The sequence below is a fragment of the Globicephala melas genome, chromosome 7, assembly GCF_963455315.2.
Source record: "Globicephala melas chromosome 7, mGloMel1.2, whole genome shotgun sequence".
NCBI classification, from domain to species: Eukaryota; Metazoa; Chordata; class Mammalia; order Artiodactyla; family Delphinidae; genus Globicephala; species Globicephala melas.
Window position 1 is genome coordinate 85404885 of NC_083320.1, and position 14127 is coordinate 85419011.

The following is a 14127-nucleotide window of genomic DNA, read 5'->3' on the forward strand; positions in this document are numbered from 1 at the left end:
GGGTCCAGTGATGCACTAGTAGACAGAGAAGTTGAAAAAGAAGGCTGGCATATTCTTTGGATGACTGGCAGAATGTGACACCAATATGGCATCGAGCCCTACTGTGATTCCAAGAACTGCATGACTAAATAAAAATGATTTTTTTGGCAGAGGTGGTTCAAGTAACTTTGATCTTTACTTGGGGAATGTGTAATGCATTATCATTCCATAGTGACACATGGTGATTGCTTTGGTAATCAGACTTTAAAGATCCTGTCTGTTGATGGATTTTAATGTATTACAGTTATCACCTTTTAGTATTGGGCTTTTTTACACTAAGGGTAATATTGTAAAGAGAAACATCTGCTTAACCTAAAAAAATTAACCTAAAAACGTTAATTTAAAGACTATGATTTCACATGGAAGTTTTTGCTTGGGAGATTTTTGAAATTTTGCTCTCCCCTAGCGTGTTTAAAATATGCTTCTATTTGTAAAAAGCTACTGCTCCCAGAATTTTCTAGGAGAATATCCTTTTGTGTAGGCTACTGAAATCAATAGTAAGTAGAAAATCGTATTCTACAGTGCTAATGTGCATAGAACATAGTATTATAAATTAATACTAACTACTACTATTAATTAATGTCTTCAGACCTATTAAATAAATTCACTTAAAATGATTTAACAAGGGCTTCCCTGGTGGCGCAGCGGTTGAGAGTCCGCCTGCCGATGCAGGGGACACGGGTTTGTCCCGGTCCGGGAAGATCCCACGTGCTGCGGAGTGGCCGGGCCCGTGAGCCATGGCTGCTGAGCCTGCGCGTCCAGAGCCTGTGCTCTGCAACGGGAGAGGCCACAACAGTGAGAGGCCCGCGTACCGCAAAAAAAAAAAAAAAAAAAATTAACAAGCAGATGTTAACTGGAAATAAACATATGTATTTTCTAGAACTATTGAATCACAAGAAAACTGGAACATCAAAGTACTCTCTGAACCAAGTCACTGTTTTATTTGGTTAGAGTCCCTGCTTTTGGCATACATCTATTTATACCAGTTATAGAGGATTTGAAAGCAGTGCTGGGAAATGAGGTGGGTGGATTCTCTCAAAGTTGAATCCCATTTTTTTCCTCAGTGAGTCTTCAACATTTTTTTCATCTAGCATTCAACAAAAACTCTGGCAGCCGAGGATGTAAAACATAGATTACATTTTATATAGTTCATACAGCTCATCTACAAACAGAAAAAGATTTCCTCATGACTTACCTTGAAATCTTTATTTAAGGCCTATACTAATCAGTTTGTCAGTGTGCCACTGCTACTATTGCACATTTTTGGTCAGAGTGCAGTGCAACTAAAAGCCATCCTGCTAGGAAAAGATTTGAAGATTGCTGAATAGTGGAAGTTACACACATCTAATTTACAAGTCAGATTAGTGATCAGAGTCATATGAAGTTGATTTTATGGTTTTTAAGCTAGTTTTTCATTGAAGCAATGCCTATAGCTGAGTGACAGGTGTGTTGTAACATTTGAATGCCTTAAACTCTTGAATCTGGAGTGAAAGAGTTGTCTTATAGATGTTCAGATCCTAAAACTCAAGGATTTTGAAATAAAATGCTGTCATTTATTGTGCCATAATTGAACTGCCCTGCAGATTTTATTTTGGATCATTGTGATTAATATTTGGAAAACTTTCCCATTTTCAAATATAAGGCATTTTAGGAAAGACTGTGATTGTGTGTGTGTGTTTGTTTAAATAGAGCAGCAAAACACTTTTACTTTATAGATATATTCAATAAGAAATACATGGATTTAACATTGGTAGACCACTCAAATCAGGAATTCCACTGTCATTTTCTGGAAACCTTCCATAAAGGGGAGGAGACAATAAATAGATCCCTTTGTAGATTGCAATTATTATTTTTTCCTAAACTTTTTTCAAAATATACAAAGGATGCAGAGCTATAGCTTGATAGGTTACAGTTATTCTTATTTCACCTGTACTTACTGAAATTGAGAAGACCTTTCATAGAAGTGAGTATGAAAAAAAGTAGTGAATTGCAGAAAGGAAGTGCTATTTATTGGGATTTGAGAACATTATTTCAGACAAGCATCTGTGTTAGTCTTTTTTTTTTTTTTTTCCGGTATGCGGGCCTCTCACTGTTGTGGCCTCTCCCGTTGTGGAGCACAGGCTCCGGACGCTCAGGCTCAGCGGCCATGGCTCACGGGCCTAGCTGCTCCGCGGCATGTGGGATCTTCCCAGGCCGGGGCACGAACCCGTGTCCCTTGCTTGCATCGGCAGGCGGACTCTCAACCACTGCGCCACCAGGGAAGCCCTGTGTTAGCCTTTTAGATGGTTCTTGGGCCAATAATTGACTTGAGTGTAATCAGGAGAAGAAGAAAATCCAGTTTTAAAAATTTATTTTTGGCTGTGTTGGGACTTCGTTGCTGCTTGCAGGCTTTCTTTAGTTGCAGCAAGCTGGGGCTGCTTTTCGTTGTGGTGTGTGGGCTTCTTATTGCAGTAGCTTCTCTGTTGTGGAGCACGGGCTGTAGGCACGTGGGCTTCAGTAGTTGTGGCTCATGGGCTCTGTAGTTGTGCCTAGAGGGCGCTAGAGCGCAGGCTCAGTAGTTGTGGTGCACAGGCTTACACGAACCCATGTCCCCTGCATTGGCAGGCGGACTCTCAACCACTGTGCCACCAGGGAAGCTCGGCAGGCAGATTCTTAATCACTGCACCACCAGCGAAGTCCAAAATCCAGGTATTTAAAACTAGTTTTCTGTCAGTGGTCAGACGAATATTTTGTTTTATCTTCTCTCATCCTGCCATGTAGTGAGGTCTTATGAATTGATTTTTGAGATGACAAAACATTGGGATTTATAGGGTCTTGAGAATTCATCAATTACATCTTTTTGTCCGCGAACTATGTTTTATATAGGACTTCTTTAGTCATATTTATAGGAGATAAGAAAGACAGTGAACCTGACTTTTATAGACTCCAAAAAAGACTTCTGAAGAAAGATTACTGTAAGGTAAAATGTAGTAGGCATACATTCCTGTGATTATTTTAGTAGAGCAGTGACTATTTAGGTGGATTCTTTTCCCATTTCCTTTTCCCCCAAGGTCGTAGTCACTGGTTAAAGCTGCTTTTCCTTGAGGCGAATGGGAGGTAACTTTGTGAATGGAGATATTGAGGCTATTGTAGACATCAGGAAATGAGTGGATTGCAAAAGAGAGAATGACATGGTAAATGTGTTAGGTGATAAGATCATAGATAAGCACTCCTTTTTTGGATTGACAAGGGTGCTAGAGTAAGGATATCAGTAGAATAGAGTTGATTTGTTATTACCTTGTACTATTTACTGTAGAGAATTAAAAACATGTTTTTATATTGGAGTGTAGTTGATTTATAATGTTGTATATTGTTGTACAGAATGTTTAGTTGTAGATACCATATATTTTAATCTGAATTTTAAAGTGGGAATTCTCCATTTTGTGCAGTGACTCTTCACTAAATGTATTTATAATTAAATGAAGTGTTTGAGTATAAATAACATACTAATTTACTAAGATAAAATTTGTTTGACCAAATGAGGAATCTCCCTTTTTTCTTTCCCTTGATGTTTAGTCAGTAGCTCCCCACTCCCCTTTTCTGGTAAATTTTTTTTTTTTTTTTTTTTGCGGTATGCCGGCCTCTCACTGTTGTGGCCTCTCCCATTGCGGAGCAAAGGTTCCGGATTCGCAGGCTCAGCGGCCATGGCTCACGGGTCCAGGCGCTCCGCGGCATGTGGGATCTTCCCGGACCAGGGCATGAACCCGTGTCCCCTGCATCGGCAGGCGGACTCTCAACCACTGCGCCACCAGGGAAGCCCTTTGGTAAATTTTTATTTCATATTGAGTTGCTTAAAATGAAGGGTCCCTTATTATAGGTAAGCAGTACATGTAATGCAGGGGAATCACACCTGTCATAAGATGATAGGATGATGACTAAGACTTCTTTGTTTCAGGATTTCAGCTGAAGCTCCAACACTGAAAATAAAGGGTAGTAAGCATCCTTATATTCTAAAGAGGAATGTGGGGCTTAGTTAAGAAGAACAGGATTGCAGCATCCATTTCCCATACATAAGTGAAATTAGAAGAGGAGTTTTAAAACTGTCATTCAAGTGAAGAATTGTTAATCTAGTGGAGAGTTAGTTCTGTGATATTTCCCTTGTTCTTTCCAAAAGGACCTTTTATTTCCAGTCCAGGATTTGGCTATGTCTTCCAGGAGGGTAGATTGGTCTTTAATTTCACGTTTGGTTGTTTAATCAGCTACAGAATCGTGTTTCTTTTTTTTTTAAATTATGCTTTATTATTTGACCTACATGCTATTTATGATTGTATTCATTAATTTTAAATTCTTTTTTTTTTAAACCCCACATTTGTTTATTTATTTATTTTTTTGGCTGTGTTGGTTCTTCGTTTCTGTGTGAGGGCTTTCTCTAGTTGTGACAAGCGGGGGCCACTCTTCATCGCGGTGCGCGGGCCTCTCACTATTGCGGCCTCTCCTGTTGTGGAGCACAGGCTCCAGACGCACAGGCTCAGTAGTTGTGGCTCACAGGCACAGTTGCTCCGCGGCATGTGGGATCTTCCCAGACCAGGGCCCGAACCCGTGTCCCCTGCGTTAGCAGGCAGATTCTCAACCACTGCACCGCCAGGGAAGCCCCAGAATCATGTTTCTTGATACCACAATGGCAACTTGCAAAGGGTTCTTGAGAGAGCATGGCATACGTTTCCTAGAGTTTGGGGGCGTTCCTGAACTGACTCGTTTCTGGAGGGAAGGAGAGTGACGGAAGCCAGTGAGATGGCATGTTGAGTGAGAGGGCAGTAGTGGAAAGAGTTGACATTTGCATCTAGCGTAGTAAGAAGGCATAAGTTTTTTTTATGGACCAAGTGGATGCCATGGGAAGTAACCAGGCTTGAGTAATCTTAATGGATCCTGCCAAGGAAGGCTGCTTGCCCTATGAGGGAATTTTGGGTGGGATAGTAAGAGGTCAGCCTGAGAGTGCATCCCGCACACCAGGGAACAATTCAGCATGGAAGATCCAGCCTCTTTGCTTGCTGTAACTTAAGGCGCCCCTGCTGGGAAGACCTGAAATATACTGTCCAAGCTGGGCTTTGAGAATGAGAGGAGGTAGCTATCAATAATTACACAAGTATAACAGATCATCCTGTTTCATGGCTGTCGAGTAAACCCCTGTGGAAGTAGGCACATGGGATACTTGTCCCTCTTCCTCTGCCTATCCTGATCTGGAGGAATGAGGAAGTGAAAAAGAAAGTGGAGAAAGGTGAAAGAGCCAGCAAGGATTTTGAAAGAAACTGATTCTGTTCTTTCTCTTGGCTGTCCTGGGCTGAGGCAGGGTACATGGGTACTGTTTGAATAAGATATGAAACTGAAGGTATAAATTGGACTAGGTTATATTTTGCAGTACTTGAAAATGACTGAGAAGCAGCAGGATTTTTATCTGGGATGTTATGGAGAGATGGGGAAGTGAGATCCAGAGAAGTATATTTGAAGTGATGAAAGGAAATTAGAGCATATATCCCATTGAGTTCATTGTATTAGATCATTTTCTTAGTTTAATAGGATTTTAATTTCATTGAACAAACCTTTAGTAAGTACCTACAATCTGATCTGTAAGGTACTCAGTTAAGCATTTTAGGGCAGGCAAAGATGAGGAAGATTTTCTGTCCTCAGGGGGTTTCCGCTTTAGTGTAAATAGGTAAACTTAATCCATGACAGAGCAACATAGGTGCTCTAGACCTATAAGTGGCAATGCTGTGGGGATGTGGAAAGAAGTGAATACCTCTGGGGTTCAGGGCAGGTTTTGTGGAGGAGGCAGAGTTTGGGCTGTGCCTTGAAGGAAGAGAATGGTAACAGCTGGGAAGAAGGGCATTCTGGCGTGAGGGAAGAGTCGAAGGCACGGGATTGGGAATGAACAGATGGCTGGGAGGAAATAATGCTTATCCACACTGAACATTTTACTTTTTAAGAAATGGTTTCCATCACCAGTTAAACGTGTTTGCCCATGTTACAATTCCAGTTGAAGTTTGATTTTTTTTTACATGCCATTTTGCATTTTGTTAGTAATGCACAAAGTATATTCCTTTATGAGATACAGTGTGGAAACGTTATTCACGTTAGAACCTAGATGGTTATAAGCATCAAAACCAAACTTCTAAGTCTGATCATAAAGTCTATTACTTTCCTTGATTTAAAACAGTAAAATGTAGAGAAGATGATGATTTTTACATATGATCTTGAGCATTTGGCAGTGCAATTAGTTTCATAACAAGTGATCGTTTTTTAAAGCCTTCCCAGAATAAGAATGAGTATCTTGATGCTAGTGTCACTTTTAAATAGCTATAGTTCCAGGAATGTGTCTGTTCACGTTGTTATCTTAAATACACACCTTATCTATCCATATTGCTGTACTTCAGATGTGAAAGTAAAAATAAAGGTGTGAAGTGCCTAACAGACTTGTATGGATTTATGTAAATCAGAAAACACAGAGTTCATTAGTGCTGAGGCCCTAATGTATTAAATTCAAGTATGGATTATTTCCTAAAAGTTTTATACACACACACGTGCACACACACACGCACACAACGTGATGCCCAGTGATTAACTTTGCAAAAAAAAAAAAAATTGTAAGAGCTTTTTTTCTCTGAACTCCAGACACATACCCAATTGTCTTGTGGTACCTGCATATGGTTAGTTAAAGGTATTTAAAATACTCAAAACTGAATTGATCTTTTTACCCAAACTTGTTTCGTCTTTAGTCTTCCTCATCTAAGTTAATGACAATTCCACCCATGTTACTCTGACCAGAAACCTTGGAGTCATCTCTGACTCTTTTGTCTTATATGTACACTTCATCTGTCAGTAGTTCATGTTGACTCTTCATCAGAATACATCTAGAATTTTAATCTGACCACATCTCACCACCTCCACTACTGCCTTCATCAACCTATTATCATCTCTTACTTGCATTTTTTTTTTCTTTTTTAGCTGCGCTGAGTGGCACGCAGGATCTTAGTTCCTGGACTAGGGATCAAACCTGTACCCCCTGCAGTGGAAGCGCAGAGTCTTAAACCACTGGACCACCAGGGAAGTCCCTACTTGGATTATTTTAATAGTCTCCTAACTGGTCTCCTAGCTTCCTCTTACAATCCTCAGCTCAATGTGTAACCCAGCACTTCAGTGGGTTTAATCACAATTAAAACATACCTCAAATCTTGTCTTTGTTCAATTCAAAACTTCAATTGTTTCCTTTCTCATTCGCTGTAAAAACTAAAGTCTTTGTAGTAGCCTATAAGGCTCTACATGATCTTGCCCCATCTGCAATCTCATCCTTTGACTGTGTTGACTACCCCCCATTCACAACCTGACTGTTGTTCCTGGAATAGCTGGCCTCAGGGCCTTTGCACTTGTTCTTCCCTTTGCCTGGAATGCTCTTTCCCCTAGATAACTGCTTAGCTTATTCCCTAGCTTTTCTTGGGTCTTTTTTGAAATGGTACATTCCTAGTGAGACCTTCCTTAACCATTTTATTTAAAACATCCCCCTCCTTCCAGTTGCGTTATTTTTCTGGTTAGCACTTTCCTAAACTAATTGTATATTTTACTTTTTTTATGGTCAGTCTTTTTAGGATGAAAGCTTGATGAGGGCAGGGGATTTTGTTTTGTTTACTACTGTACCACCCCATTCAGAATCATTCTTGGCACATAGTTCGTACTTGAATACATAATTATTGAATAAATAAAAGAATAAAAATTTATTATATGGGGGTTAAACCTGTAGTAAAACCTGATGTACACTTATTGGTGTCTTTGGGCAATGATGCTATTTCCAAATGTCTGAATATAACTTTTCCTTTTACATATTTAAATCAAATGTATTGGGGGTGTAATTGACATAAAATAAAAGGCACTTTAAATGTAGTGTTCAGTGAATTTTGATAGATATATACACCTATGTAACTACTATTATGGTCAAGGTATAGAATATTTCCATCACCTCAAAAAGTTCCCTTGTGTCCTTTTGCAGTCACTTCTCCCTCCCTCCCTCATGCTCATTTCCAGGCAACTAGTAATCTGATTTTTGTCACTAGTTTTCCCTGCTCTAAATTTTCATATAAATAGAATCACATACTATGTACTCTTTTCAGCATGATGTGTTTGAAGCTTCTTCCTATGTTATTGTATGCCTTAGTAATTAGGTCCTTTTCACTGCAGAGTAGTGTTCATTGTATAACTGTGCCAGAACTTGCTTATCCACTTACCTGATTGTGGACATTTGGGGTGTTTCTGTTTTGCATGTAAGGAATAAGCTACCATGAATGCTCATGTTCAAGTCTTTGTGTCTTATGCTTTAATTTTTCTAGGTTAGATACCCAGAGGTAGAATTGTAGTGACATTTGATAAGTGTATGTTTAACTTCATAAGAAACTGCCAAACTGTTTTCAAAGTGATTGTACCATATTCTCCCCAAATGTATGAAAGTTCTAGTTGTTTCACATTCTGGCCAGCACTTGATGTTATCATTCTTTTAAATTCTGACATTCTAGTGGGTGTGTGGTGGTATCTCATTGTGGTTTTAATTTGCATTTCTTTGTTTACCAGTGACATTGATCTTTTCATGTATTTATTGACCATTTTATCTTTTTCTGTGAGTATCTGTTCAAATCTTTTGGCCATTTTTAAAAATTGGATTGTTTGTTTTCTTGTCATTCAGCTTTAAGAGTTCTTTATGTATCTGGATACAGTCAAACATTTTCTCTTGGTCTGTAGATTGTCCTTTGATTAATGGTGTCTTTTGAAGAGCAGAAGTTTCAATTTTTTAATAAATCCATTTTATCAGTGTCTTCTCCTCCCTCCCTCCCTCCCTTCCTTTTTGGTTCTTTCCAAGAAATCATTGATTAATTCTAGGTTGTAAAGATTTTCTCCTGTGTTTTCTTCTAGAAGTTTTATAGTTTTACCTTTTACATTCAGTCTCTTGTCCATTTTGAATTAATTTTTGTGTAGAGTGTGAGGTAAGGATCAAGGTCCATTCTTTTTCGTATCGAGTTTTCCAAGGATCACTTGTAGAAAAAACTGTCTTTTCTCCTTTGAGTTATCTTGAAACTTTTGTTAAAAATCAACTAATCATATATTTGTGAATCTTTTCCTAGACTCTATTATGTATTGATCTATATGTCTATCATGCCAACACCACACTGTTTAATACTAAGTCTTGAAATAAGTAGTATAAGTTGTCTAACTTTGTTCTTTTTTGAAATTGTTTACGCCCTCGAAATCCTTTCCATTACCATGTCCTTGAAACTATGTTTTATTTTTAATTTATTTTTTGTTGTTCTTGTTACTCATGAAAGGGCATTTTAATATTTAACCTTGGCACCTAAGGCCCTCTCCAGTTAGGCTTTAGTCTACTTTTTCTACCTTTATTTTCTCCTTTTTTTATACCTAACAAGTACTCCAGGGTCCTGGTCAGTATTTCTATATTTACCTCCTTTTCTTTGATAATACTCTTTCCTTTGCTGAAAGCCCTTCTTCACCTCTCCCTTTTAAAATCCTAATCATTTTTCAAAGTCTCTCATTTCTTTATGGTGGTGCTTTTCTTACTAGGATATTACAGTCCTTTAAATATTTGTCACATTCTTCTTATTAAATTGCAAGCTCATTGACTGCTTTACTCATCGTTGATACTCCCATAGTGTCTCACTAGCCCAGAGCATGGCACATAGTTAATGTTCTGTAAATATTTATTGAACATTTACATAAAAAATCTTTAAAATAGAAAGCCTTTAGGGTACCTTAAAGTATTAGATCTCCAGTGTGGCTTGTTGAGAGAATAAGCAGATATGTAAGAGTATACTACCTGCTGCAGGTATCATGCTGCCCCCCAAATAGATCTTTTCGCACGGCTATAGTTTTAGAGTAGGGAACAGAAAGAAAGAAAGGGGCCATTATTTCATCTAAATAGTGTTCACCCAGTAAAGTTGGAGGACTGCTGTGGGCAATTACCCATCCTCTGATGTAATCCGTATCTTTCTCTCTTCTTTTATGACAGTCCTTTAATTTAACCTGTGTTGGTCAACATGATTTTTTACTGAGGACAGGCACTATTTATGGTGCAAGGGTGAACCAACTAAGCCCTCAATGACCTGTATACAAATGATAGACACATGGATATTTTCTGTATGCCATGAGTAAGTGCGGAGATGGGTATCATGGTAGAACAGAAGAGGAATACTTGGGTGTTTGGTTGCCCTTTTAGGTTCTCATAGGCCTATATCTAGGTGTATAAATTGGGGAGGACCAAATGTGCTTTGCTTAGCCCAACGTTCACTGACTGAGCAGTCTATTTTCAGATAGTTCTTCAGATACTGAAAGTCATCTGTCATTGCTTAGTTTTATACACTCTTCCATTTATTTATACCTACTGTCATTTGCTGAGATCATCCCTTCAGAAAACATTTTCTTGAGGAGCCATGATGCGCTGGATGCTAGTGCTGGCACTAAAATAAAAAAGACCTGCCTCCTGGAGGAGTGGGCCTTTCATTTGAGGCATCAGTATTCAACAAATGCTTCTATATCCCAAGGAAGTACTGTAACATATACAGATTTGTGGAAAGCTAGTTTTGTGACCTTTGAATCCCTTCACTCACATAGAGGATATCAAAAGAGGGAAAGACTTCATTAGGCTAATTTCTCTGGAATGTCATTGGAGTGCTGTGTGTTTTAGTCCTGCCTTTCACAAGTTAGGCATCTGAATCTTTCCTGAAACGTAGTGAGAGGAGCGTCAACTGTAGTATGTGGTCTGCAGCTGAGGTCACAAGGGACTGATGCTTGACTCATGCCTGAGAAAGCCTAAGTGTTCTGTGGCAGTAGGCCTGGGCTTGAGAAGTAATTGCACTGCTTTCTTCCAGCAGGTCAGAAGGGTATGTATGTATCCCAGAATATGAATATCAACCTGGTGTTATTTGAAAAGGAATCCTGCCCAAGGAAGTTTTTTGCCAGGGAAAGAAGATCCCTGCAGTGAAGAGTTGTGGGGTATATGGCCAAAGGTCAGAAACTGAGGGGACACTGGGAGGGAACTGTTAGCTAAAGGAGAGCACTGCTCCTGGCAGGAATTTTGCACTTGGAGGCTCATACCCATGGAAGAATGCATATGCACTTCCCAAGAGAAGGAAAATCAGCTTTAAGCACCTGCCATATTCATATAACGCTAGGTCATTTTGGTACAGTAGCAGACAAATAAGAACTGTTCTGTGATGCCTGAGCTCTTCTCGACTCCCTGACCTTGATCCTGGTGGGGTCAGAAAACTTGGAAGATGGCATTGGAAGCTGGCAGAAGAGAAGCTTCTTGGTGAGAAGAGAAGGATCTCCCTCACTGACAGTGGCCGGCTCTTGGCAGGCCTTAGCTGAAAAGAGAACATGAGATGTAATGTTAACTGTACTTTGGAGTTTTGACTGTTATTTGGATGTAGTCTTTAAATTTTGAAAAATTTTAAGCCTACAGAAATGGTGAAATAGTAATCTAATAAACACCTCATACCTTTTACCAGGTAACAACGTTAGGTACGAGTATAGATTATATATACGGTATACTTTTTTGGCCAGTGGAATGGGAATGAACCATTTGAAAATGACACTTCACTCTTAAATACTTTAGCTTTTCTCTCTGAAAAATTAAGATATTCTCCTACACAATGCCATTATCACACCCAAGATTTACCATTGGTACAATAAAGTTATATAATGTATAGTCCATATTCAAATTTCCCCAGTTGTCTGTCTGAGACTAGTTATTTTAAATTACTGAACTGAGACTTACCATTTCAAGTGATCATATGATTTTCTGTTACTTATTAGGGACCAGAAAGTCATGAGGATTACTTGAGTTTTTTTCTCTAAGGCAGAGGTTAGTTTACTGCTGAACAGGTTTAATAGACCAGTAAGAGACAAAAATAAAGTTTTTGCATGAAACCCATCATTTCTGTGTGGTCAACAAGTTGGGTACACTTTTGAAAGGGTATCTCAATTCACTGTACTTTTGCATTGTTCAAGAATAGATTTCCTATAGATGAAACAAAATTGTCAGAGTGACAATAATTGTTAAGCCAGGTGATATGGTTCATTAAACTCTTATCTCTGCTGCTGTGTATGTTTGAAAGTTTTCATAATAAAAAGTTAAAGGATTTTTAGAGTCTTGTGTTTTCTAATTTGTAGATTTGGAATGTTAGAAAATCATGTATTATGTTACACTATTAATATCAGAGGAAATCAATTTATAAAATTAAAACACAGTGGTAATAATATTTAGTTCCAATTTTTGAGTATTTAATAAATGTCAGGCATTAGGCTAAATCTTTTACATGTTCCACATTCACATTCCAGCATCTCCAGGTAAATTTTATTTATTTCATTGAAAAACAATCATTCTTTGGAGTTCATTACTCAGTTTGAAGGTTTACCTTGTCTTTTCCTTAGTTTGTCATTTCTCTGTGAAGTGGAGGAGGGACTGAGCCTAGGATTGGTGCTAATAATGGAGTGGATGACCTGGGTGAAGGTTCATGTTGGGTTCAAAATTGAAGCTAAAGGTTATAAGAAGCAGGGTTGAGTCTAAGGGATTTCAACATATTGCAGTGCTGGCTCTAACTCAAATTTATCAGGTAATACACAATTCTGAATAAGATGGCAGTGGGTAATTTCTCCCAACTAAAAATAAAATAGTCCTAAAACCTAGTGTTTAGCTTTGTTAGAATTTATTTAGAGTTTCAAATATTTTGTGTATTAGCCATAGTGATAGTTTTGGTGTGGATAGAATTTTTTTATACTTTTAATAATTTAATAAATTTTGTTCTCACAATCTTAATACTAAAGGTAGGATCTTGTAACTTTATCCTAAAAAACAGTTTTGATGGAAGTCAATAAAATACCACTCTGTCTCTGTATACATTAGATATATTAGTGACTTCTTTCTTTTTTTTTTTTTGCGGTACACGGGCCTCTCACTGTTGTGGCCTCTCCCGTTGTGGAGCACAGGCTCCGCACTCACAGGCTCAGCGGCCATGGCTCACGGGCCCAGCCACTCCGCGACATGTGGGATCTTCCCCCTGCATCGGCAGGCAGACTCTCAACCACTGTGACACCAGGGAAGCCCTATTAGTGATTTCTGAGTGTTAAACACAATTTATGTCTTCCTTTTTGCTTAGTATATTATGTAAAGGTTTTAAGAATGAATAATTAAAGGAATTGCACTGATAAATGAGACGATTGTTGTTGACCTTTGTAAGAGACAATTTAGTCATCAGTGTTCAGTGTTTTTTAGCAACAGAAAGTATTCCTGTGCTGGGCATTTTCATATAATTCTTATAAACACACATTTGAAAATATATGCCCTGATGGTTGTCCCTCTGTCCTGAAGCTCTCACTGCTTCTTCATTACCTAAATGTCCTCATTAAACTTCACATTCATACAGTATATTCTTTCAGCTTAATAACCCACAGTTTGACTTGAGAATCATTTGGCTTGTCAAAATCTTAGAGTTCTGGGAAATAAATTTTTTGTGTTTATTGTGAAGCTAAAAGTTATTGAAAATGTGTTATATTTTCATAATAAAACAAGTATAAAAAGATTGCCTTGGGAGCTAGCTAACTATTTTCTTATTGTCCTTAGCCTCTAGGGAGGTAGTTTAATCACTTGTGATAAAGAAATAGCTTGGTTATATTTTGGCAAGTTGACTTGTATTCAGTTTAGATCATAATTTATGAAAATGCTAGGGTCATAGGGAATGTTGTATTCATTCATCCATTCAACAAATATTTATTGAGCACTTACAACATGCCAGGCTCTGTGACAGGCCCTGGGGATACAATGGTGAGCAAAAACACGGTGTCTCTGCTTTCTAGAAAAGAATGGTAGTTGTCAGAGAGCATGATCTGGTCAGGTAGGAAGGGCTTCCCTGAGGAAGTGTGCGTTAGCTGCTATCTGAAGAGTGTTCCAGTAGGAGCAGCATGTGCAGTGGAGGCTGCAGGGCACGTTAAGGACCTGACAGAAGGCTGGGGAAGCTGATGTCCAGAGAGTCCACGCCTGCAAAATGAGGCTTGCGAGGAAAT

General features: G+C 38.6%; 1 protein-coding gene across 20 annotated transcripts in view; it reads left to right on the top strand.

Moving 5' to 3' along the window:
- GTDC1 (glycosyltransferase like domain containing 1) overlaps positions 1-14127 on the top strand; it is a 492727-nt gene that overhangs the window by 12736 nt on the left and 465864 nt on the right. Inside the window, exon 1 of one of the 20 annotated variants that reach the window (XM_070046000.1) lies at positions 3801-3842. The exons of the other annotated variants lie outside the window; for them this stretch is intronic. The gene's annotated coding sequence lies outside the window, so the exon portion shown is untranslated. Of the gene's footprint in view, positions 1-3800; positions 3843-14127 lie in introns of those variants that run through there. 20 annotated transcript variants of the gene reach the window in all.